At 42.6% G+C, this 26,236-nt stretch overlaps 1 protein-coding gene across 4 annotated transcripts in view; it reads right to left on the bottom strand.

Moving 5' to 3' along the window:
* The window catches only part of GRID1 (glutamate ionotropic receptor delta type subunit 1), a 1,795,826-nt gene that overhangs the window by 1,297,402 nt on the left and 472,188 nt on the right, over positions 1–26,236 (bottom strand). The gene's annotated exons all lie outside the window — the stretch shown is intronic.

Raw genomic sequence — 26,236 nt, 5'->3', positions numbered from 1 at the left:
GGAGGACGCAGGAGCAAGTACAAGTACGCACAAGCCCTGTCGTTCCTCCGGGAGACAATGCTCACCAGAAGGTAAAAATTACACACCACATGTGACAAAAAAATGTTTAGATGTAACTTTTTTTTTTCAGCCAGGGCCATACCATGTCACTATTTTAATTGTTTTTTTTTCTCTTTATTCCACAGCACGGTGAGCAGCACTCGGGAGCCTGCACGATTGGACCCTTCTGAGGCGATCCCTGAGGAGACCGGCACCGAGGGACACTTTGACCGCCCCGGTACATCTGCACCTTCCCAGCCTTCCCACACATTCAACCCATCTGTCCCATCCACCAGCACAGGAGCATCGTGGCCGCCTACATTACATGAAGCTGCTGGTGAGGAGATCGCTTTCCCTTTACCCCACCCTTCTGCCCCTGCCACCTCTAGTACACCTGCGGGTACTGGGCGACAGCGGCAGAGGGGTCAGGAAAAGAGTTATGCGCAAGAGTTCTTGCATCTGAATGCATCTTTCCAGAACTGTCTAAAAGTCTTGTCAGAGCAAATCTCCGCAGGCTTTCAGCAGATCAACTCCAGCATTCTGGAGGTGAAGACACTTCTGCAAATCATGCATTCAGAAGCAAGATCTTCGCCAAACCACACCTTTTTCAGGTCTGTTGTGGAGCGCATGGCAACACTATCTCCAACCCAGCAGATGCATGTAATGCATTCGTGCCACGGTGCTCTACAGCAGGTTACCTCCCAACCTCCACCTCCCACCACTGTAGTTCCTCCACCTGCACCCCCTCCAGCCACTTTCCATCCTCCCCCTCCTATTACATCTGCACCCCCTCCAGCCACTTTCCATCCTTCCCCTCCTATTACATACCAGCAACCTCCCCAGTACCAGACATCTCCCCACTTCCAGCAACCTGCCCCGTACCAAACTCCTTCCCCGTACCAAACTCCTTCCCCGTACCAAACTCCTTCCCCATACAACTTTCCATCAACATCATCTGCTCCTACAGTCCCTGCCCAACCCTCCACTCCACCGCCCACCACCTCTTCTGCCTCCCACATGTCCACCCATTCTGTAGATTTTTCCACACCTTCACCTCTAACTGTTCCTTCCCCACCACGATCCCAGTCCTCTCTCCACACACCCAGTGTCGAAGTGTCCCGCAGCCCCTCCAGCAGTATTTCCACCCCACACTACACAGATTTGTAATGTGTGTTTTTTAATAAAAATGCCCATTGGGTTTAAAACCTTTATTAAAAAAGTTTTTTTGCACTTTAAAAACATTTTACAAAAAAAAAAAAAATTTAAATAAAAGTTAAATTATCGTTTCACAATGGTTATCTGTCATTTCTTTCTGCGGCGAACTATGTTTAAAAAAAAGGTTAAATACAGGGTATTTCAAAGGTAAAAAGGTATTCAAAACCAGGTATATAACTGTGGGTAAATTTTAGCTTTTTGCCACAGTTGTGTTCCTGGTTGTGTTTGAAGCAAAGTATTTCACCTAAAAAGTTGTGTTTATTGTTGGTGATTTCCTAACAATGTACACAACTTTTGTTAAAAGGTGAAATACTTTGCATAAAACACAACCAGGTACACACCTGTGGCCTAAAGCTAAAAATAGTAAGACCATGACAAGATAGCCAACTTTGGTTGGCAAAGGTATATACTGTTGGTCCAGAAGGTACACAAGTTTGGTTAGGGCACAAATCTTTCACACTCTGTCATCCTGCCAGTGTACTCTGCCTTGAGGTGACATAAAGTATAGTGCAAAATTGTCCCTCATTACTGAAACCGTCACAGAACTTCTAGTGGTAATGTCATGGTAATCTTGCAAGGTGGTTACTTCAGAGGTGTCCTCAATGGAAATGGGTTCCTTGCAGATAACAAAATTGTGGAGTACCACGCACGCTTTGATCACCTCGTCCACAGTTTCTGTCTTGAGGTTGATCGCAGTCAATAGGACCCGCCATTTGGCTGTCAGAATACCAAAGGTACATTCAACCATTCTTCTTGCTCTTGTGAGGCGGTAATTAAAAATGCGTTTTGGTCTTGTCAATCCTCTGCTAGAGTACGGTTTCAAAAGGTGTTCTGACAGCTGGAAGGCTTCATCCCCTACACAGACAAATGGCATAGGTGGACCAGATGTTTGCGGCAGCGGTCTAGGTGGTGGGAACTGGAAGGTGTTTCCATACAGTTTACGCCCCATGGCAGACAGTTTGAAAACTTGAGAGTCATTGGAGCGGCCATAGGCCCCAATATCAACCGCAATAAATTTGTATTCCACGTCAGCGATGGCCATGAGGACAATTGAAAAATATTTCTTGTAATTGAAATATTCCGATCCCGATCCAGCTGGCTTTACAATGCGGATATGTTTCCCGTCCACAGCACCCAAGCAGTTTGGAAACTGACATATCTGTTGAAACTTGTCAGCAATTTCAATCCACCTCTCTGTTGTGGGCTCTGGTAAAAACTCTTCAGCTAAGGAGTCCCACAGTGCACGGCATGTGTACTTCACAACTCCAGATATGGTGGAAATCCCGAGTCTGTACTGGAAATGCAGTGACAAAAGGGATTCTCCAGTTGCAAGAAATCTGTGGGGAATTAAAAAACAATAAATTAGTTTTAAATCACAGCATTACATACCAAAACTGAGCTATAACACTTGGAGATACAAACTACCACCAACAAGATTGCAGTGAAAGTGTGCTCTGATGCGATCACATCCAATAAATGTGGCTTACCTTGAAGTCACCATCAGACGCTCTGCGGGTGAAACAGAGAAGCGGCAATAGGTGTCCGCTTTTCTTATGAGGTGTGCAATGCGCTCCACCAAGTAATCAAAATTCTCCATTTTCATCCGAACATATCCAAAAAATTTATCCAGGTTTCGTCGAAGGTCCATGCAGAGTGTAGAATAGACCCCACGCGTCATTCTCTTGGCTGTGATGGGGTGGATCCACAAACGTCGTCTACGATGCCTGATGCGCTGCTGTCTCGCTCTCTCCTTCTCCAGAACAATCACCCTCAAACGATTCGCCTCCGCTATAAAATCCGCCAAATTCTTCAAAATATTTCCAATGACAACATCCATCTTCGCCAGTAACTTGCTCTTCTCTCCAACCTGCACTTTCTCCTCTACAACCTGTCAAAGAAGGGCTGTAGGAACATGCTATATATAGTTTTCCAGTAGCCAATCCCGTTCGGAAGGCCACAAGGGTCAATTTTAAAAACCGGATCCGGCGTAATCCGTCGAAAAACGGATAGAAAAACGGATGTACCGGATGAGACGGATCCGGTTTTGTTTGTCAAGAAAAAGACGGATCCGGCAGAAAACCGGATCCGTCACATCCGGTTTTACGAAACATTTGCCGGATCCGGCGTTCCGGCACGACGCCGGATCGCGCCTGACGCCGAAAACCTGATGTGTGAAAGTAGCCTTACAGTGTTTAGAACTGTAACATTTTATTCCGTAAAGGTTTCTCTCTTATGTTTTAATTAAAGATTTTTTTATAAAATTTAACATTGGAAATGCAATTTAACGAACAGTGTTATGTTGTGGTAAATCTTATGGGCGTATTTTATTTGGGATTTGGATGTTTCACCCCCAGCAGTTCGCCCCCGGCCCCCAGGATGTTTCGCCCCCGCACATTTCACCCCTGCACATATCACCCCCAGCATATCACCCCCAGCAGTTCGCCCCCGGATGTTTCACCCCCAGCAGTTAGCCCCAGGCAGTTCGCCCCCAGATGTTTCGCCCCCAGCAGTTCACCCCCTGCACATATCACCCCCAGCAATCCCCTAGCAGTTCGCCCCCGGATGTTTCACCCCCAGCAGTTCGCCCTCGGATGTTTCGCCCCCAGCAGTTCACCCACGGATGCTTCGCCCCCAGCAGTTCGCCCCTGGATGTTTCGCCCCAGCAGTTCGCCCCCTGATGTTTCGCCCCCAGATTTTTCGCCCCCGGATGTTTCCCCCCAGCAGTTCGCCCCCGGATGTTTCGCCACCAGCAGTTTGCCCCCAGATGTTTCGCCCCCAGCAGTTCGCCCCTGGATGTTTCGCCCCCAGCTGTTTGCCCCTGAATGTTTCGCCCCCGGATTTTTCGCCCCCAGCAGTTCGCCCCTGGATGTTTCCCCCAGCAGTTCGCCCTCAGATGTTTCGCGCCCGGATGTTTCGCCCCCAGCAGTTTGCCCCGGGATGTTTCAACTACAGCATTTTGTCCCTGGATGTGTCACCATCTGAGGTTTTGACCCTAGCATTTTGACCCCAGATGTTTCACCCTCAGCTTTTGGGGTCAACATGCAGGGAACTAAACATCTAGGGCTAATCATACCTGGGGATAAAATATACAGGACCCCAATTTCTGGGGATTCTTGTGGCTGCCTTTCCAGCAGCTCTACTGGCTGGCCTTAAAGGACTATTATCACCCTGGAACACAAAAAAACTGACATACTTACCTGTCGCAGCTGCAGCTCCTTGGGTCCCGGAGTGCAGTCTAGCGGTTCCCTGTGACATCTTCTCCTGCTTCTTGCTGTCTTTTCATCTTGCCTGGATCACTGATCCATGAAGCATGATGAATGCCATGGTAGTGATGCCGAATCTCTCCTGGCCGCTCACTGACATGACGTCACTCCTGCCCCATTCATCAGTCAATCCAGGGGGCAGGATGCCTCTCCTGTCACCAAAACACAGCTGCGCATGCGCAGTGCCGCAATGAGATCAGGCAGAAGAAGAGGACGCTGAGAAGGAGAGGACTCATGGTGTCCTCTGGATCCATCATGGCGATCGCCAGCCCACACAGTCAGGAGAAGATCAGGCAAAGATGAGCAGAAGACCTCTAGGTAAGTACCAGGAGTTTTGTCCGAAACCCGACCCCAATGCAAGTCAATGGGGAATAAAAGTCAGCATTGAATGGCGACTTTTATTTCCCATTGATTTGCATTGGGGTCGGGTTTCGGACAAAACTCCGACTTTTTTTGCCCTAGTCGGACCAGTTTCATCTGAAACGAATTTTGTTTCATGAAACCTGATCCGACTAAAGTCGCTCAACTCTACCAGGAGGGGAAGATCGGCATCATGCTTACCGCAACATGATTGCTGAAAGCATGCTGCCTTATTTTGCTGTTTGGCATGAGAATACCCCTTTAATGCAGGCTATGTATGGAAGCAGGGGGACTGTTAACTGACTACAGGGTTAATCCCACTATCTCTGCAGAACTGAGATATTGGCTTTGCTGAACTAAGGTGGTGGCTAACCAGCTTCTACAGAACCTCTTTATCAGGTCTTCAGAAGGTGGTTTTGGGATTAGCCCTCAAAGAACACTCTGCCAGTATACCACAGAATGGAGCAGCAGATAAAAGTGGTAATCTCACTTCAGGATCCCTTTTTTATTAATGCCCACTCCTCAGATTAGGCCAAGAATAGGGTCCAGTTGTATTCTGCATTGAACCAACTGTTTATCAGCCCCTTTCAGCACCAACGACAAGGACAAGTGACTGTAAGCTGCAGTCATAGCTCTCCATGATTTCAGTGAGATCCAGGGAAGATGTGACAGCGCCTGGTAAAGAGCTGATCCACCGTGGCATGCCTTATACAAGGGCATGCACTGCTCTGTGCAGAGAAATGCATGTTCTGGACGGGACTCGGTTGTGTGCATCCGGTCTTTCAGTAACAAACTTCCCTTTGGGGACAACCATTAACTCGGTGTGGCCCTTGGTGAATATGAGTTTGACACCCCTGATCTAAGAAAAGTGACCATCATTTTACTGTCATGTACTAGTGGTGTTACACTTAATGGCTTCTTTTTGTCATCCATTATATATCATACTGTATCTAGTGATGAGCAAACCCGATCTGGAAAGTTCAGGGTTCGTATCGAACATTGCCTACTCGGGTTCAACCACACTGACCCCAAACAGTCAATGTTCGGAGTTTGCTCATCAGAAAATGAACATCGCTTCTCCCCCCTTTGCTGAGGTCCTGACCTGTGTGTAGAGTCTAGCTAGGAATTCTGAAAGGTATTCCCTCGGGTACGATGACATATTCACACAATGTGGAAGTGCATGGAAGAGGACTGAGGAGGACCCTCCGCATCTGCTGGTACCTCAGCAAAGGGGTAAGTAACAATATATATATTTTCTTTTCACTATCTGGTAAGTGATGAGGATGTGGTGGACAGATTCTCCACTCCCCTGAGTCTCCATACCCATTGAGTTCAATGGAGATGATAGTTTTGAGGTGCTGAACCCGAACCCAGATTTTCTTGTGTGTTTGGGGCAGAACTGCCCGAACTGAACTTTGGCAGGTTCACTTCTCACTAATCTTAATTTTGGTCTAAAATGTATAAATGTGATCAAGTTACGATTTTTTTAGTTCCAAAACTTTGACTTTTCTAGATAGGTAACTTTACAAACAGACAGAAAAATATTAACAATTGGTCAAACCAACCAACATTGCAGAGCAATATATTTAAAGCGTAACTCTAAAAAAAAAACAAAAAAACTTTTGATATGTTATAGTACCTGTGGCACTGATCATTTCCAATGGAGACCCCCTTCCAGCAGCTTTAGTTTTTTTTTAAATATAATTTTTTTCTAAATTTTATTTAGTTTTGTGTGAAAAGTCCCATCCAAGTTACAGTAGCAGGCTCTATGTGCTGCAGGATTTCAATGGTTACTAAGGAAGTCAGGCCCCCTTGGTAGCAGAAATGGTGGACGGATTCAGGCTTCCTGTGATACATTCAGGGCTGCTTGTTCACAGCCCTCTTGAAAGTTCCCCTTCCCCCTCCCCTCATGTGCTTCATCCTGGACAAGAGGAGGGCTTCCCCCTGTGTAAAGCCAGTAAAGGATTGAGCACATGGGGAGTTGGGGAGCTTTGCAGAGGACTGTGAACCAGCAGCCCTGTATACATCATGCCTCTCAGACTTGCTGTTTTCCTGGTGATTACCGCGGCAGTTTAAAACCACGGTGATAATCGCCAGGAAGATAGAACATGTTTTAAAATACACATCCGCTTTCTGCTGCACAGTTTTCCTGCAGTTTGAGCCCATTGACTTGCATTAGGCAAATCGAGTGCTATCTAGTGGTTTTACCAGCGATTACCGCCGCGGTTTTAAACTACGGCGATAATCGCCGGCAAAACCGCTAGTCTGAAAGAGGAATGATAATTGCACGTCCTGTGTAGCCACGCCCCCTAGAGTCCATCCACAAGTTCTGCTACTAAGGTGAATCTACCTCCTTAGTAGCCACTGAAATCTTGCATCACAAGGAGCCTGCTGGTGGAACTTGGATGGGACTTTTCACACAGAAGTGAAGTTGCTGGAAGGGGGTCTCCATTGGAAAAGAAGATCAGTGCCACAGGTACTATAACATAGCAAAACTTGTTTTTTTGTTTTTTTTTAGAGTTACGCTTTAACTGTAAAAATTAAAACTGTTAAACAAGAAACAAGAAACATAAAGGGTATAGAGGGGGAAGGGTTAGAGAAAAAGAGGAAAGAAATGAAAAATTGCAGGTGTTAATGTTTGAATTCTTTTACAGCTAAATATGTGACCATCAACTAAAATTCAAAGCTGTAGGTGATGCCTCTCAGATAATCTATCAAGCTTCTATTGTTGAAATCTTGCACAATACGTTTAACCCTTGCTGAAATTGCAGCATATTTTTTGTTTCTTGCAGTGGTGGGATTTCCTGCTATTATCTGAATGATTTCTAAACTGTGGAGCTCTTGCTGATGTTTCAGACAGTTAATGAACCGGTATATATTTGGGAAAAGAGTACCACGTGTTTCTTGAAGGCTACGGTGCCATCCTTCAACATCATTATTTGTTCGCTGTTGATCATTTAATGTTCGTTCATACATATTCCAAAGTTGAACTGGAAACAAAGGTGCCTGACGTCCTCTGCGAGTCATTCGACCAATATAGGTATCTTCAAAATAGTTGGCAATGGGTATGGCTTCTTGTGGAAAGTCAGGATTTTCCACTAACTCTTCAAATGAAGGCACAACATTCTGTGCTGCTAGAAAGGCAAGGGCAGGTATAATGCGTATCCAACAAGCAAATTCATGGTCACCTTGATATTGCACCTTGAGTCCTTCATTGTGAACTTTACTCCAAACTGACTGTGATAGGTGGAAGAATCAACTGGTCTTCTTGAGGTTGGGGAATTCACTCTCAAATGCCTGGATTGCAGCTAGTTCAAAATCCAACATCAGGTTGTGTGGCTGCAGTCCAGGTTGCATGTTCTTCAGCTCTTGTAGCAATCTCTGGTATGTTGAATGGCTCTTGTCCGTCAGCAAGGCATACACTACAGGAACAACAAGGCCGCTGTGGACTACATGGATTGTATAAAGTTGCATGAACAGGGATGGTGTAGTGGAAAACATGCCATTAGCAAGCCACTCTTTACTTAGGGCCAGTAGATGGAGATTGTCTCTTGTTCCAAATATCAAGATACGGCTGAGTCCACTTCCTAATTTAAAGTGAAAGTATTAGTACAGGAAATAATGAGAGACAAAATAAAAACTAACAAGTAGCAGACAGAGAATTTTGTGATGAATTCACAATAAATTTTCCTAATCAGAAGCATCCGTTGTTCATATCTCACATTAAAAACTCTAATTTTGCTTCAGATTTTCTGATTTTATAACAGAAACGTAAAACTGAAGCAAAATCTGGTGTGATGGGGCCAAACAATAGCTTTTTCTACGACATGTATTGTCCCAGTGGAAAATGATATATTCCTGTTTAAAAATGCTTTCAAGCTTAAAAAATGTCACACTTTCAAAGTCGTGAAAGGATTAACGGCAGCAGAAACTAGCAAAATGCAGAATTCCATGATAATAAAAGGTTTACATCAGGAAAATCTAGCAAACATGTAAGAAGTATTTGTGAAAAAAGCATACTAACTCAATGGCTCATTAGATCGGGGTCATTTGCAGCGTAAATGTCTAAATCCCATCCACATGCTGATGAAAAAATGCACAGTTAAAAAAATGACACGCAGTCCAGCAGTGGCATACCTACCATGTAGGCAGGGGACGCCACTGCCCCAGGGCCGTCAGGGGGCCTGCCACCAAGGGATGTAATGCACCCATGAACAGTGGGCCCCCTGGATCTATCATGCTCTGTTAGGTGGCTGTCACCCACTGGAGCATGGCAAGGATAAATTAATACCGCCTGCTGCTGCGCTGTGTTCCTCACTCTGCTTTGATGCAGATCCTGAGACGTGAGTGATCACATGACTGCATACATCATTGCAGGTCCTGTATCAAAGCAGAGGAACGCAGCGTGTGGCAGCAGATGGTGAATATTAATTAACCCCCTGCCATGCCGGTAGGTGACAGGCACCTACCGGAGCATGGTGTACCCTCTTCCCAGCACTAAGTCAGCATTGGAACTTCATTTCAGGCTGTTGGCAGGGGGCGTGGCTAAAGGGGCAGGCCATCGTGGAGGAAGGGGGGCTCAGGCCCCTTCAAAACTTTGCTATGGGGCCAGGGCCAAGCTACTTATGCCCCTGCATGTGAATGTATGCTGCCATTATGCAAAAAAGATTCCAACCATTCAGACAAGGGGCTAAAATTCTGCACTAACACCAGCACCAAAATCCATAGAGCTAAATAGAGATTTTGGTGTAGAATTATCTACACCAGAATAGCTGTAGATCTACAGTTGTGGACTATCCACAGAAGTTAGGAGACATGTTAATGAATCCTTAAGGTCCATTCACATGCACTAAGTAATTGCAGCAGAAGATATGCAGCTAATTTATACCTGAAAATTCTACACTAAAATTGACATCTAGTGATGCGGGTTTGATGCGACAACCTTGTCCTCTGGCTGTGATTGACAATGGCTGGATACCTGCAAATCATGGTTGGTGGACAGGGTTACCACTCTGCTTATGAACATGGCAGACCATTGTATCTTAAAGGCATGACTTCTACTTTGAAGCTGAGCAGAGAATCAGACTACAACTAAAAAAGTGAGGCATAGTTGGAATCAGTAGGCCTCACACTACATTACACTATTCTCAAAGTTTCCCTTTAAGGCAAAATAATCACATAGTATTCTATATCAGCACATTGTAATATAAAATTTTTCTCATTTGTGCAACATAAACTTTGCAATAATTCTGCATAATGGAAATGTTAAATGCTTACTAGAGTCATGCAGAAGAACTGCTGCAGGATACCATCAATATTGATCTCCTGGAACTCCTGGGGAATAACATGTTGATCAAGAGTTTGGGGCAACCTTGGAATATTGCCAAGTTGCCTTGATAATCGTATTGTTCTCTTCAGTGATGCTTTCCTTGGGAGAAGTGCTACAACATTAGAATGGGCTCCTGAAATGACTTCTGTGAGAATCTGTTGTGGTGTCTCCTGTGTTGTCCTTGCCCTGGTGACCGCCTCATTGACAAGTCGGATTGCTTTAGGTCTTGCTGCTTGTGCTGCGTGGTTGTGGGAATTGGTTACTTTCACCACATCACCAGGTGCTTCATTGGTCCAAACGCATCCTTTGCAAGTCTGCCGTTTTTCACACACCCTGATGGAATGGACATGGTCAGCCGTTCGTTTGGGAAAATATGTAAATGTGATTCTCGTAAACCAACTTCTTCTTCCCACGTTTGGATTGAACTGAATTCATACTTGTAGAAAGTGAATTGCTGCGGAAGCTGACTGATTTTTTTGTGCTAGTATACCTCTCTCTTTGTAGAGATTTTAGACACTGCTATATTCTGATGTAAAGATGGAGTAAGAGCTAGTCTAATGTAACTTGCAGGACACCTGACAAGAAAATTGCTACATCTGCAACAAAACGTGCAAAAAAGCAGCTCAGTGCTGGGTCAGGTAAAAGTTCACAAAATGTTTTGAGTTTAGAGTGGTTTACTTTCCCCACCTAATCAGGTCTTATTCACACTACATTTTTTGATTCTGTTTATTTTTTTCGCGTTATGTTTTTGTAACAAAAAAAGTTTTAGAAATGTTTTTGAAAATGTCTTGTTAAAATTGCAGGCAAAATGCTCTGACACTATAATGCAATCAGTTGTGAGGTTTACAGATGGAAACAGTTGATTTTAAATGTCACAAAAGTGCAGCACTCTGTACAGTACTTTTGTGACATGTGGATTGATGACGGATGGGAATTCATGAACCAAAAGGACAAACTGGCAAAACATCCAAACACAAAATTCTGGGGGCAAAACAGGGTACAAACATCTGGGGTCAAACTACTGGGGGCGAACTGCCGGGGGAGAAAAATCAGAGGGCGAAACATTCGGGGGCAAACTGCTGGGGGCGAAACATCCAGGGGCAAAAAATCCGGGGGTGAAAAATCCGGGGGCGAACTGCTGGGGGGAAACATTCAGGGGTGAACTGCTGAGGGGAAAAATCCGGGGGCGAAACATCCGGGGGCGAACTGCTGGGGGCGAAACATCTGGGGCAAACTGCTGGGGGGCGAAACATCTGGAGGCGAACTGCCGGGGATGAACTGCTGGGGGCGAAACATCTGGGGACAAACTGCTGGGGGCGAAACATCCGGGGGCAAAAAATCCAGGGGCGAACTGCTGGGGGGAACATCCAGGGGCGAACTGCTGAGGTGAAAAATCCAGGGGCGAAACATCCGGGGGCAAACTGCTGGGGGCAAAACATCTGGGGCAAGCTGCTGGGGGGAGAAACATCTGGGGGCGAACTGCCGGGGGTGAACTGCTGGGGGCGAAACATCCGGGGGCGAACTGCTGGGGGCAAACTGCTGGGGGCGAAAAATCCGGGGGTGAACTGCTGGGGGCGAAACATCCAGGGGCGATCTGCTGGGGGTGAAACATTCGGGGGTGAACTGCTGGGGGCAAAACATCCGGGGTGAACTGCTGGGGCAAAACATATGGGGGCGAACGCCTGGGGGCGAAACATCCAGGGCGAACTGCTGGGGGTGAAACATCCGGGGGCGTACTGCTGGGAGCGAACTGCTGGGGGTGAAACATCCGGGGGCGAACTGCTGGAGACGAAACTGCCGGGGGCGAACTGCTGGGGGCGAAACATCCGGGGGTGAACTGCTGGGGGTGAAATATCCAGGGGCGAACTGCTGGGGGCGAAACATCCGGGGGCGAACTGCTGGGGGCGAACTGCTGGGGGTGAACTGCTGGGGGCCAAAATGTGTGGGGGCAAAATGTGCGGGGGCGAATCCTCCTAGGGGCGAAATGATAGGGGTGAAATGTGCGGGGGCGAAATGTACCTGGGGCGAACTTCTGGGGGCAATTTGCTGGGGGCGAACTGCTGGGGGTGAAACTTCCTATATCCGTTTTTATCACTTACATAAAAACATTCTTATTTCTAAAAGGAAAATCCATCTGTTTGGAGGAAAATTGTGGGTATTAGAGATGAATTTATTCGCTCAAGTGGAATTGTATTCTACCTGCATTTTACAAAAATTTGCATTTACCAAAATGTGGATTTTTTTGTGATTTGCTTCCACATAAATTCAGTGAGATGGCAGCCACTTGACACCATTTTTCTGACAGTAAATGGTCACCAAAAGGTTAAACATAATGCTTATACTCTCCTCACTGCACCTCTCCAGCCCCTCCACTTCTCGCTGTCACCTGTCTGGCCCTCATTGCATCTTCTGATCCCCACCGCTACCACTGAAATCCTCAAATATTATGTTGTATATCCCGTTTATTAGGTTTTGGGGTCTGGAGAGACCCCAGCGCTTAATAAGGAACATTCAATTTGAAATTTCTGAGAAAATCAGTGCAATCAGGTGAATTTGAACTTTGCCTAATCAGCTCATCTCTAATAAGGATCGTATCTCCGTCTACACTCTTTTACATAAGCATAGCACTTTCCAATGTATGTCATTAACAACATAGTTCTAGGTGTATCTAATATATACCTGATAGATCAGAACGTAAAGCAACTTGAGGTATTCATGAGCATACCATCTACAAGTTTTACAACATGTACTTCTTTGTTAAAAAAAAACAACTAACCTGGCTTGAAAAAGAAATTAGCAATCATTGTCTGATCACAGCTTTTTCCATTTCCACAACAATCAGCATGATGGCAAGTGTTGATACCTGTGGTGGGTACATGAATAGCTACAAAATAGATTTTTATGATACGTATTCTTCTTTTGAAGTCACTGTTTGCATTTAGGGCTCGTGCAAAGACTTGCTAAATAGCCTCATGTGCAACTCTTGTGCTCTGCAAAATTAGGTATTGTCACCAAAAAGCAATATTTCATGCAAAATCCACTTCATTGTTTTTACTTTTAAATTTGAACAAAAATTGACAGAAATAAATCTTCTATCTTCCTTATATTAAATCAGACAAAATTAACAAAAACAAGTATTGTCTTAGAACTTTTTTTTTTATATTTAAAGAATCTTCATATTCTTAATGTGACAGAAGGCAGAAAGATACAATCAGCTAATTAAATTGGTGACAAATTGCAACATCTTTATTTTTCCATTCTTTAGGAATGACCTTTATTAGAGCCTGGATGCTGGATGGAGAGTAATGCTCAATCTGTCTTTTCAGAGGTTCACACATGTGCTTAGATTGAGTCCAGATCAGGAGACAGACTTGGCCACTGAATTACTTTTACCCTTTCATTCATATGCAAATTGCCTTTTCAGAGAGGAAAAGGGCTTGAACTCAATAGCACCACCTGTTGGAAGAAGCAATCCTACAAGTGATTACAGACCCTTTAACGAGTCTTATAATATGACTTATATTGCAGGACTCATTAACGGGTCGATAGTGACTTGCTAATTGCTGCTTCTAAAGTTCAAGTCCTCTATCTCTCTGAAGTAATTTGCATATTAAATTTCCCAGAGGAGCATTGCATGGCGAATAAGCCTCCTTACCTTGGCATGCCAGAGCAGGTATGTAACACTCCACAATGAGAAACATTACTCTGTTCTTCAGAAATGCAAAAGATGAGCATTTTGGATGCTTGTCAAGTTGAAAAAGTGTACGTCTACCAAGGACACATAGTAATAGAACTATCTTCTCTTTCAATATAGAGCAGTACATCTGTGAATTCATGATGTCATTAGTGAAAGTAGCTCCCCGACACCTGGAGCACTCATGCAGCTCCACATTGACAGCACCATGTTTCATTGTAGGCATTATGCATTTAGAAAAATGAGTTTAGAAAAAATCTGAGTGCAGTCCCATTTCCACGGACTGACAGAATGGAAAGATGGAAATTCTTTTCTTCATTCTTTCCTCAACTCAGAAACTCGGATCACATTATGATCATATCTAAGGCTATGTGCACGCGTTGCGGATTCCGCTGCGGTTTTTTCCGCGCGGAACCGCAGGTAAAACCGCAGGTAAAGTGACCTGCGGTTTTCCTGTGGTTTGGTCTGCGGTTTTGCCATGCGGTTTCACACCTCTACTATGTTAAAGCTGTGAAACCGCTGCGGAAACCGCGCAAACAATTGACATGCTGCGGTTTGTAAACCGCAGCAAAACCGCGCTGAAAAAAACGCACCGTCAGCACAGCGTTTTTGAAACCCCATAGGGTTTCATTGTACTGTACCATGTCAGCGGAACTGCTGCATTTCTGCAGGGCCAAAACCACTGCGGAAACGCAGCAGAATCCGCAACGTGTGAACATAGCCTAATGAAACTCTCAATAGAGTTTGATCAGAGTGTGGTTAGCATAATCTTCCTGATTCTCTCAAATAAGAGAGTATGCTCTAATATGACCCTAGTCTATGCGTTACAGGGTGTGATTCCAATATATAGCCATAAAAACTTTTTTCTGTTCCATCAAATCATCTTGACCTAACGAGAAAGACTGTGCTAATCCATAATTAATCAGAAATCCTGTTACTGCTTTATATCATGTTAGCATGCAAACAATTTCCGGGAAAATGCTTAAAATGCAGATTTTAACAACTTGACCGCAGTTCTACAGGGCAGTTATCATTAAAATAATAGCCATCTTGGTGACAAAGCTCGGAAGTTTGATTACATATTTAAGTCACCTTTGCTATCATCACATTTTAGCTCAATAATATCTTAGAAATAACTGACTTTTCTATCTAAAATTTTGCCATAACCTGCGTATACCTTCTCTTGAGTCAGTCTTGTGCCATTTTCAGTTAGCAATTTTTTCGCTCCATGTAATAGCATTCCGTGTCACAGCCAGTTTAGAAATGGAAAAAATGAAAACATCTGATGTGATTTGACAAAAGAGAATTTGAGGGATTTGATTCTTATACTTTATCACGTTAATGCAGCGGTATATAACTAATATTAATGAAACAGTTAGGAAAACAAATACAGCCTTGTAGAAATTGTCATATTTTTCAGAGTGAAATTTAAATGAGTTAATCAAATTATTTTAACAAGAAGTTGATTAAAGGAGACAGATTTAGACGTTGCCAGTATCACAGTGGACAAAATTAGAATTCTTACTGCCTCATGTATAATAAGCATCTCAGTCCCTGTCCATCACTTTTGTAAGATCATGACTACTTCAATGAAAGATTTTAGCTGTCATGAAAGCAACTTACTAAAAATCAACCACGTGTGGGTGTATGGTTTAGTTCTAGACTAACTACATCAATATTTATCTACATGTGATTCTCACAAAATTAGAATATCATCAAAAAGTTAATTTATTTCAGTTCTTCAATACAAAAAGTGAAACTAATATATTATATAGAGTCATTACAAACAGAGTGATCTATTTCAAGTGTTTATTTCTGTTAATGTTGATGATTATGGCTTACAGTCAAAGAAAATCCAAAATATATTTTCTCAATAAATTAGAATACTTTATAATGTATGTTCAGTAAATGCACTCAATACTTGGTCAGGGCTCCTTTTGCATCAATTACTGAATCAATATGGTGTGGCATGGAAGCGATCAGCCTGCGGCACTGCTGAGGTGTTATGGAAGCCCAGGTTGCTTTGATATCAACCTTTAGCTGTCTGCATTGTTGAGTCTGGTGTCTTTCATCTTCCTCGTGATAATACCGAGGTCAGACTAGTTTTCTGGTCAATCAAGCACAGTGATACTGTTATTTTTAAACCAGGTATTGGTACTTTTGGCATGCGGACAGGTGCCAAGTCCTGCTGGAGAATGAAATTTCCATCTCAAAAAAGCTTTTCAGCAGAGGAAGCATGAAGTGCTCTAAAATATCCTGGTAGACGCCTGTGCTGACTTTGGTCTTGATAAAACACAGTGGACCAACACCGGCAGATGACATGGCTCCCCAAACCATCAGTGATTGTGGAAACATCATGCTAGAACTCAAGCAGCTTGGATTGTGTGCCTCTCCACTCTTCCTCCAGACCCTGGGACCTTGATTTCCAAATGAACTGCAAAATTTACTTTCCTTGTGGAATGAGTCAATGACTGCCTTCTGGACATCTGTTAAGTCAGCAGTCTTCCCCATGATTGTGGAGCCTACTAAAACAGACTAAGGGACACTTTAAATGCCTTTGCAGGTGCTTTTTGTTAATTTACTGAGATAATGACTTTTGGGTTTTTATTGGCTGTAAGCCATAATCATCACCATTAACAAAAATGAACACTTGAAATAGATCACTCTGTTTGTAATGACTCTATATCAGGGGTGGGCAATTAATTTTCCTGAGGGGCCACATGAGAGACCGTTAATGTTGTTGAGGACCGAACCAATATGCCAAAATTAATTCTATTCAATATTAATATCAATATATTATAATTATATTAATGATAATTTTATAATTAATTGTATCACTTAATATTGAGCAGAATTAAGTATGGTTACATCATCCTAAATATCGTTTGAACCCAAGTACAGCCCCTTCTGTATATCATATGAGCCCCCTTATATACTGTAAGAGCCCCCCACACAGCCTCCCTATATACAGCATGAGCCCCACATGGACTCCATATATATATACTGCATGAGCCCCACAAAGCGTCGCTATATATAATTGCATGAGCCCCAAACAGTGCCCCTATATATACAGCATAAGCCCCACACAGCCTCCTTATATAAACTGCATGAATCCCACACAGCCTCCCTATATACTGCATGAGCCCTACTGCCTCCCTATATATAATGCATGAGCCCCACAGCCTCCCTATATACTGCATGAGTGCCACACAGCCTCTTTATATAAAGAATGAGCCCCAAACAGCCTCCCCATATACTGCATGAGCCCCACACAGCCTCCCTATATATACTGCATGAACCCCACACAGCCTCCATATATACGCTGCATGAGCCCCACACAGCCTCCCTATATACACTGTATGAGCCCCATACAGCCTCCCTATATACAAACTGCATGAGCCCCACACAGCTTCTCTATTTATGCTGCATGCGCCCCACACAGCCTCCCTATATATACTGCTTGAGCACCACACAGCCTCTCTATATACAGCATGAGCCCCACACAGCCTCCCCATATACTGCACAAGCCCCACACAGCCTCCCAATGTGCCGCACGACGCCCCCATAGCCTTCCCTTGTGCTGCACAATGCCCCCATAGCCTCCCCTTGTGCAGCATGATGCCCCTTAGCCTCACCATGTACATCATTTCAACCCCATAGACTCCCCATGTGCAGCACAACACCCCCATAGCCTCCCCTTGTGCAGCACAACACCCCCATTGCCTCCCATTGTAAAGTTTAACATCCCCATAGCGTCCTGTTGTAAAGCTCAACACCACTATAGCCTCCTCATGTAAAGCTCAACACACCCATAGCCTCCCAATGTAAAGCTTAACACCCCTATAACCTCCCCATATAAAGCTTAACACCCCCATAGCCTCCCCATGTAAAGCTCAACACCCCCATAGCCTCCCCATGCCCACCCAAACATCCCATACACATGAAAAAATGAACACCACATACTCACCTCGGTCCCATTCCTTGGCGCTCTGCTTGTCTCACTGCCTCCGGTGCACTAACTCTCTGCACCATAGCACACAGCTGACGCGATGAAATAACATCATCACATCAGCTGTTTCACACGCTGATTGGTGGAGGAAGTAGCCGGAGGCCTCTCCTCCACTAATGCAGTCAGCGGCGCCTATGGAGAGAGCGAACAGGCAGACATGGTGCGGCTCATGGACCGCTGTTTTCCAGTCCCTTGGCTGTCTCGCTCTGCGGGCCGGACTGAGACAGCCAAAGGGCCGGATGTTGCCTGCAGGCCGCACTTTGCCCAGGTCTGCTCTATATAATATATGAGTTTCACTTTTTGTATTAAAGAACTGAAATAAATTAACTTTTTGATGATATTTTAATTTTGTGAGACGCACCAATATATGAATCTGTAATTGCAAGAGCAAAAATTCATACAATAATGATCTACCATACTTAGCATGAAGAAAAAGAAAGACTGGGGCTAAATGATTCAATTCTTTATGGAATTTCATGGACTACTTTATTCTTGAGGTTTATGTGCCATCCAAATATTGGACTTTTTGCAATGAATTTTAAAGGGATTGTAACATGTTGCTGGTTCTCCTCTCCTACCACTCCTTAGCCGGCTATTACTTCCATTACAGATGGGTAGGATCTCTCCGATGGACGAATCAAACAACTCAGTGATACCATGCTAACTAGAAGTAGACAAATTCATTTCAGTGGAATTTGATTCTCTTTGAATTTCACCAAAATATATCTTCAGAATACAGATTTTTTTGTAACTTACTCCTCAAGAATTCAGCAATATTAGAGCCAGATAGCCACCATTTTACTATACCACAAAGGGTCAGCAAAATATTTAAAGAAAAAAAATAATACTTCAGCACCCAGCTTTTTGGCCAACCACACTGCTCACTGCCAGATGTTCTGGTTTTCAAGACAATTCTTGCTTTCATTACATGCGGTAACTCTAGCATCTTCACTATAGGATAGAACTTCCAGGTGTGACCAGGCCTTGGAGGTCAATGTGCACTGCAACTGTTGTCATCTTGAAGTCCCATCCTTTGAAGGTGCCAGATATGTGGTACACAATGTGAAGGACCAAGCAGCGGGTGGCGAGCAGTAAGGAAGGATGGCTGCAAAGGTGAGTGGTGAGGTATTTGTTTTTTTGTTTTTTTTTTTTTTTTCCATTTACACTCGTTATGCTTTGGTATCTGAAGTGACCCCAAAACATAATAAGGAACATTGCATTTCAAAGCAAATAAATTTGCTGGAATCAAATTTTCAAGTAAAATACACGTGATTTAGCAAATTTGTATTTCTCTAAATCAGCTCATCGCTAATGGTAACCTGAATATGTGCACTGTATAACTGCTCTCCTATAGATATCAACAGTGTTAGTGAATGGTGGCTGGATAGCCAGCCGCTGTAGAAAAAAATGGTACAGCAAGAAAGCGCTGCCACCATTCTCCATTGGCAACCAGCTATAAACAAGAAAATAACAATAAAGAATTTCAAGAGAATAGGTTGGGAATATAAAATAGAAGTTATGAAGTAAGTTGCTTATTTTTCATTGACTATTTACACTGGTACTTGCAAAAGATGGTATACCCTGATTTCAGTACTTGGATGTTATGCCATTGGCTGTGTCTGGTACTGGAATTCGAGCTGCTTCAATTAAATGCAACTAAGTTGCAATACCTGATGCAGTTCAAGGACAATAGAGGAACTGCTTTGATCCAATCTTAGACAATTCATTACAATAGAATTTTAAAAGAATATTAAATAAGACCCCCATTTAGTTTATTTGTGTACTTTTTTCTCATATCCTCTTTTGTGTAATTATTGAGTAGGAAGAGCAAATTAACAGTCAAGTAAAATCTAAATCCGAAATAACTTTCAAGTTATAAATCAAATAAACTAAATATATCATTGACGACTACATCTAATAATATAAATATCACTGTTGTCCAAGACACTAATGTATTAAAAAGTGAAAGTCTACATCATTATGAATGCAGATGAGAGCAGTCGTAGAATGACAAACTAGAGATTAATGGCGTTCATGGAGTTTATCTGGTGAGATCTACACCCACAGTGGAGCAAGTAAAGTTGCTACAGTCATAAGGACAATGTTTCACAAGATTCTCTAGTGGGAACCTAAGCATGTTCTGATAATGAGGCGATCCATCATCCAGGGTTCTGTAGGGTTTAAGGCTGGGATTCAGGACATCTCTGTTATTGTGCCAACTCAGGCAATGAAGCTGGTTTAGTGACCGAGGACAGTCAATTAATCTCTAGCATTAAAGTGAAAACAGAAAGAAAAAAATTGTAGCTCTAGATGGTTTCTCTTTTGCCAACAGATGAATCATTTTCACAAAGTATTACTCTATATCTCTATTTTATCAAATGTCTAAATTATACAACATTCATCAATTGTTGAATTCTAGCCCTGGAAAACATCTGTGACTGAAGATTATGCTGAATTGCATTTGTTTCTTGAAAGTGAATGTCCACCCCTGAGAACACATTTTCCTTTTTATATATCTAGAGAAGTCTGAAATGCCATTATCCTTTACATTTTTTTGCCGGTTCAAACTCAGTTTCTCATGCGTTGATGAAAATCTAAGTGCCTTCAGCCACCACCAGGGTGAGCTAAAGTGCTTTGCTTATACACATTAAATGAACCAGCCATTTTATATTGCCCAGTTCACAGACAGTGGGAGTCAGACACTGGCTGAGCTATTGCAACCATGCAAGTTTTACTCTGAAATATCGTGGCTTTTCAGAGAAACATACCTTGAAAATCAGTGTGGGGCCTAGGACATTTATTCATGATTTGCAGTCACTTTCATTTTTAGGTCTTGTGGTATTAGTTGCTGTTTTTAGCGCCAAAATAATAAAAAACAGACTCTCTTGAATAGTATTTAGCATTTTAGTTTTAGTCCTCTTTATGATGCCTATCTAGGTGAAACATGTTGGGAAGGCTATGAGCTATTTTTAACAGCTTGTGTGGCCTTGTATCCATAGATAGACACACTCACCCTATAGCTTAATGCCAGCTCATGGACTGAAGCCATGATTTAGCTAGGAATCAGGAATAGGATAATAAACAATGTTAGTGGTAGATAGGGTATGGATCTCTAAAATATAGGGCACCATTAATATGAAAATATACCAATACAAGACCATATATGTATTTTTAAATAATTTAGACTTAATTATATTAATTCAATAAATAAATGTCAAGTTTTATCTACAATCCCTAAAAAAAATGCACCAAACATGCAAAACTAGCCAAAAAACAGACACAAAGGCAATGATTAATATGTGTGCTTAGGTCGAAACCTGTCACTCAAAAGTATCAAGGTGGGGACAAGCCATTGGGGACTTGCTTTGAACTGGTAAGCTTCGGTATATAGTTCCTACACGGCTTCTCAAAGTATGTTTTCTCTGAAAAGTTATAAAGTTTACAAAACAAACTTAAAAGACTGAAATAGTGCAGCCAGACTCTGATTCATGAATCAATGGCAGCATAAATCAGAAGAAAGGTTCCAATAAACTCAATAAGAAAATGGAATGCAGCTAGCAGCTGTGCGCCTCCTAGTGGTGGCTGTAGTTAGACATAATTTCATCATGTATCTCTCTGTATATGCACAGGAACAATCTTGGTATCAGAAAAACCCAAGCTCTGAAAGACCTTTAAGGTCCTCTTTTTATTTTTTACATTATTATTTTTAAATTACTTTAGTGGAGACTAACAATTTTTCAATTAAATGCATGATACCCTGATGATAAGCCATCTTTAAGCTAGCTTTTTTTTTATAAAAAGAGGGGCAGGAGATAATAATTATTGGTTTACTCTGGACACCACATTTTACTTTTTAAGATATGGTAATAATGCAAAAAGTCCTCAAAGCTCATGATCACCAACTATTACAATTTTCCTAGAACTGTTTTACTGATTACCCCAGTGTCACACATCCATTCTCACACTGGAAGACCTGGTCCGATTTCACGGTCTAACAACTTGCTTCATATATGACTGTACTAGAGCATTTCGCGTTTCACAGATGTGCAAAACCATCTTCAGAGCTTTTTATGGCCCGCTTAAAGTAAATTAGCCGTTAATGGAGAGACAGACTCAAAGAAATATACTTACAGGTATGTTAAAACTCAATTTTTTGTTCATATTTTTTGATGCAGCTGTTATAGACTCATCAAGGAGGGCAATAAAAAATAGGAGCAGTGACGGTCCTTGATCAGTTATTTCCCTTTATGACCCACACCTGACTTTAACTTCAAAATTGCATCAGCAAATTTGATCAAGACCCAACTATGTGGCCTCACATGCATGTACTCATGGTGCATGAGGAAAAAAATTGCAAAATGCAAAACTGTCATCTGTTTTTCAGTGCTACTTTTAATGACAGGTTCTTATCACATCCATGAAGTTTCATCGGGGTTGAGTTCTCATGTTCATGTGAAGTTGGCCTTGTATGTCTACACAAATTGAATATCAAGAATAAATATTGAATCTGTGTCATAAGCTACAGGTTGGATGTGTTGCAAGTTTGCTGTAAATGTAATATAACTTTTAACCTGTGCATTGGAAAGACTCCTGAGAGGTGGACTATCTTCTGTAAAGTTCTATTCTGCTAGGGTATAGCTTTTTTAAAGATATACTGTAAACTGATTTCAAACAAATTAAGCTTAAGCCACTATTTAAAGGGAACCAGTCATGTGAAAAATGCTATTAACCTATAGATATGGGGTTAATCTGCAGGCTAAAACCCCCCTGAATCTGCTTGATGCCCACACTTACAGCCTCGCAAAGTAAAAGGATTTCTGTGGATAATTTCCACGCTGCTGAATAGATTGAGACATATATCCTGGTATGGTGAGATAATAAAGTACCATATATACTCGTGTATAAGCCGAGATTTTCAGCCCATTTTTTGGGGCTGAAAGTCCCCCCTCTCGGCTTATGCGCGGGGGTGGGCGGGGGAGGGGGAGCGGGGGGGTCAGAGACCATACTCACCTCTCCTGGCACTTCTCTGCAGCCCCTGTGTCTCCCTCTGCCATCTGCTTCCTGCATTCAGCGGTCACGAGGTACCACTCATTAAACTCATGAATATGTGCATATTTATGAGTTTAATGAGCGGTACCACGTGACCAGCTGAATGCAGGAAGCAGATGGCAGAGGGAGATGCAGGGGCTGCCACTGTAGAGAAGAACTTGCGCTAGGATGGGTGAGTATGACGGGGGCAGAGAGATATTCACCTGTCCCCGTTCCAAGCCGTGCACCGCTGTGTCTACAGGTCCTCCAGCTGTGACAGCAGAGGACGCGATGACGTAGTCAGTGCGCGCCCTCTGCTGTCAATGCAGAGATCCGGGAGACACAGCGGTGCACGGCTTGGAACGGGGACAGGTGAATATTGCCACTGCCAGGGGCTCAGGACACCGGCACCTGGCCCCCAGCGATGGAGAGGTGAGTATGTCATTTATTTTATTGCAGCAGCAGCAAATAAGGGGTATTTATGGAGCATCTTATGGGGCAGGATTAACCCTTGTGGAGCAGCATATGTGGGGTATTTATGTGGCAGCATTACCCTTGTGCAACAGCATAATATTATGGGGGTTATTTATGGAGCATCTTATGGGGCAGCATTAACCCTTGTGCAGCAGCATATGGGGGGTATTTATGGAGCATCTTCTTGGGCCAGCATTAACTCTTGTGCAGCAGCATATGGGGGGTTTTACCTATGAAGCATCTTCTTGGACCACCATTTAACCCTACGAGAGTCAATAAGTTTTCCCAGTTTTTTGTGGCAAAATTAGGGGGTCGGTTTATACACGAGTATATACGGTAAGTGGTTTATTTGACGGTCATATCCTGAGGAAGGAGTAATTTGTACTTCAAAATGCGTTGAATAAACCAGAACTTTTTATCTCACCAAACCAGGATATACGTCTCAGTCTATTCAGCAGCAAGGAAATTATTCACAAAAATCCTTTTACTTTGATGCCAAACTGTCACTTGCTGACCCATGGATCTGCTGCAGCTGTTGCTCACATTCTATGCTTTAACAAAGGATACATCAGGTTAGGATAACCATAGAAAAACTTTATTGTGTCTACCGTGTAAGACCCTATTTGCACTGATTTCTCCTACAGCCTCATTGATTCAACCAGCACTGAATGACAACCAGCTATAATGATGAGCAAACTGTCAGTTGTTACAGGCGTGGCTATCTATGCACTGAGTGGTGACAGAAACCGCTTGGGCACCGCCCTTGTAACTGAAAGCCTAATGCTGCCTGAGGAATAAAGCTCCCAGTAACTGTCATTGCGGTCGCCAGAAAGGTTCAAAAAGCTATTGACCTACAGATTAGCCCCCTATTTGTTGGTTAATAGCATTTTTCAAGTGACAGGTTCCCTTTAACTGCTTCACAACATGCATCATACATGTACGATGCAAGTCAGCAGCAGGTATATGGAGTGGGTTCACGGAGTGAGCTCGCTCCAGACTCAGCAGATAATTGCTGGGTATTAGAGCCAGGTCCTGCCTCTAACAATCATGAGTGGAGTGGAGCTCTGCCCGCAGTTGTTAACCTATTAAATGCACCTGTCAATCTCTGACAGTGCCATTTAACACATGCCGACATGGAGATGTGTCATTCCATTCCCCCAACAGTGTGCATGTGGCGTGATCGTGGATTGTCAATGAGTTGCTATGACAGCAGGGGGCATGTTGAAGACCACTGTGCTTGTCACTATGGAGCTTCCTTGAAATCCAGCATGTGGTGGCTGGGCTGCAAAGTAGACCACGATTTCTGCTATACACAATGATGCTGTGGCATTGCTGTACATGTGAGTGGGCAAAGGGCACAGCCAAATTGATAAAAGTTCAAGGGTTCACCAAAGATATACTCAAAAAATGAATGAAAAACTAAGGGAAAGTAGTGCATCCAAGTATGGGAACTCCAAAGTATATGACAAAATGTAATTTTTTTATTAGTTCATGACATATACACAAGACAGCAGAAAAGACATAAAAATATTTAAAAAGCAAAAAATGCAATCATGTCACAATCATGAGGTACTGATATAGTGACTCTCCCACAACAAAAACCCCATATTGCAGCATTAATAATAAATATCAAACAGACCACCTCAAATGCATTAATTATAGCAGACAATATGCATGAGACAAAGTGACCATAAATAGATGTGGAGGCCTTGATATACCAGTCACTTGCCAGTTTAGAGGCTATCAGACCTCTATTCCTACAGTCAGGTATTTGACATTTTGGGCTACTCGTGCACACTTCATCTGTGGATTTGTTATTTAGAGCTTTATCTGCATACTTTTAGCCTCCTTTTTTTCCTACATGGTGCTGTGAATAGCGTTTTTTTGTTGCCTGGTATATCAAGGCCTCTGCATCTATTTATGGTCACTTTGTCTCATGCATATTGTCTGCTATAATTAATACATTTGAGGTGGTCTGTTTGATATTTATTCATATATTAATGCTGCAATATGGGTTTTTTGTTGTGGGTGAGTCGCTATATCAGTCCCTCATGATTGTGACATGATTGCATTTTTTGCTTTTTAAATGTTTTTATGTCTTTTCTGCTGTTTTGTGTACATGTCATGAACTAATAAAAAAATTACATTTTGTCATATACTTTGGAGTTCCCGTACTTGGATGTACTACTTTCCCTTCCTTTTTCAGGCATTGCTGTACATAGCCCAAATGATCAGTTGATCCTAGCTACAAGTACCCAAAGTGCACTGAAAAGAACAGTATAAAGTAAAAATAATGTTTTGAAAAATATGAAAAATAACAAAAACTTTAAAGTTCAAATAACCCATTTAAAAATAAAGATAATAAAAAATAAAATAAATGCATATAATTGGCATTGAGGCATTCAGAAAAGTCCGATCTATGGAATTATAGAAAATAATTAACCCGATTGGCAAACATTGCAATTCCACAAAAAATGCTATGATAAGCGATCAAAATGTCACCGTCACAAAATGGTATAAATAAAAACAATGTCTTGACTTGCAAAAAATAAGTCATCACACAGCTCCATCGACCAAAAAATTAAAACATTACGGGTCTTGGAAAAAATGGCGAAACAGCCCAAACCTTTTTTGCAAACTTCTGATTTTTTTACTCCGCAAAAATAATTTTAAAGAAAACTGGACCGTAATTGTACTGCTAATGAAAATCATATTGTGAGATCATTTTTACCACAAAATATACAATTTTAAAAAATTCCCAAAAATCAATATCAGAATTGCTTTTTGTTCACAATTTCTCCTATTTACATTTTTTTTCCCGTTTT

This window comes from Dendrobates tinctorius, unplaced genomic scaffold (assembly GCF_039654945.1).
Source record: "Dendrobates tinctorius isolate UK_male_01 unplaced genomic scaffold, ASM3965494v1 ptg000040l, whole genome shotgun sequence".
Classification (NCBI taxonomy): Eukaryota; Metazoa; Chordata; class Amphibia; order Anura; family Dendrobatidae; genus Dendrobates; species Dendrobates tinctorius.
Note: the sequence above shows the minus strand (reverse complement) of the source record. Positions and strands in the feature narration are given on the sequence as shown.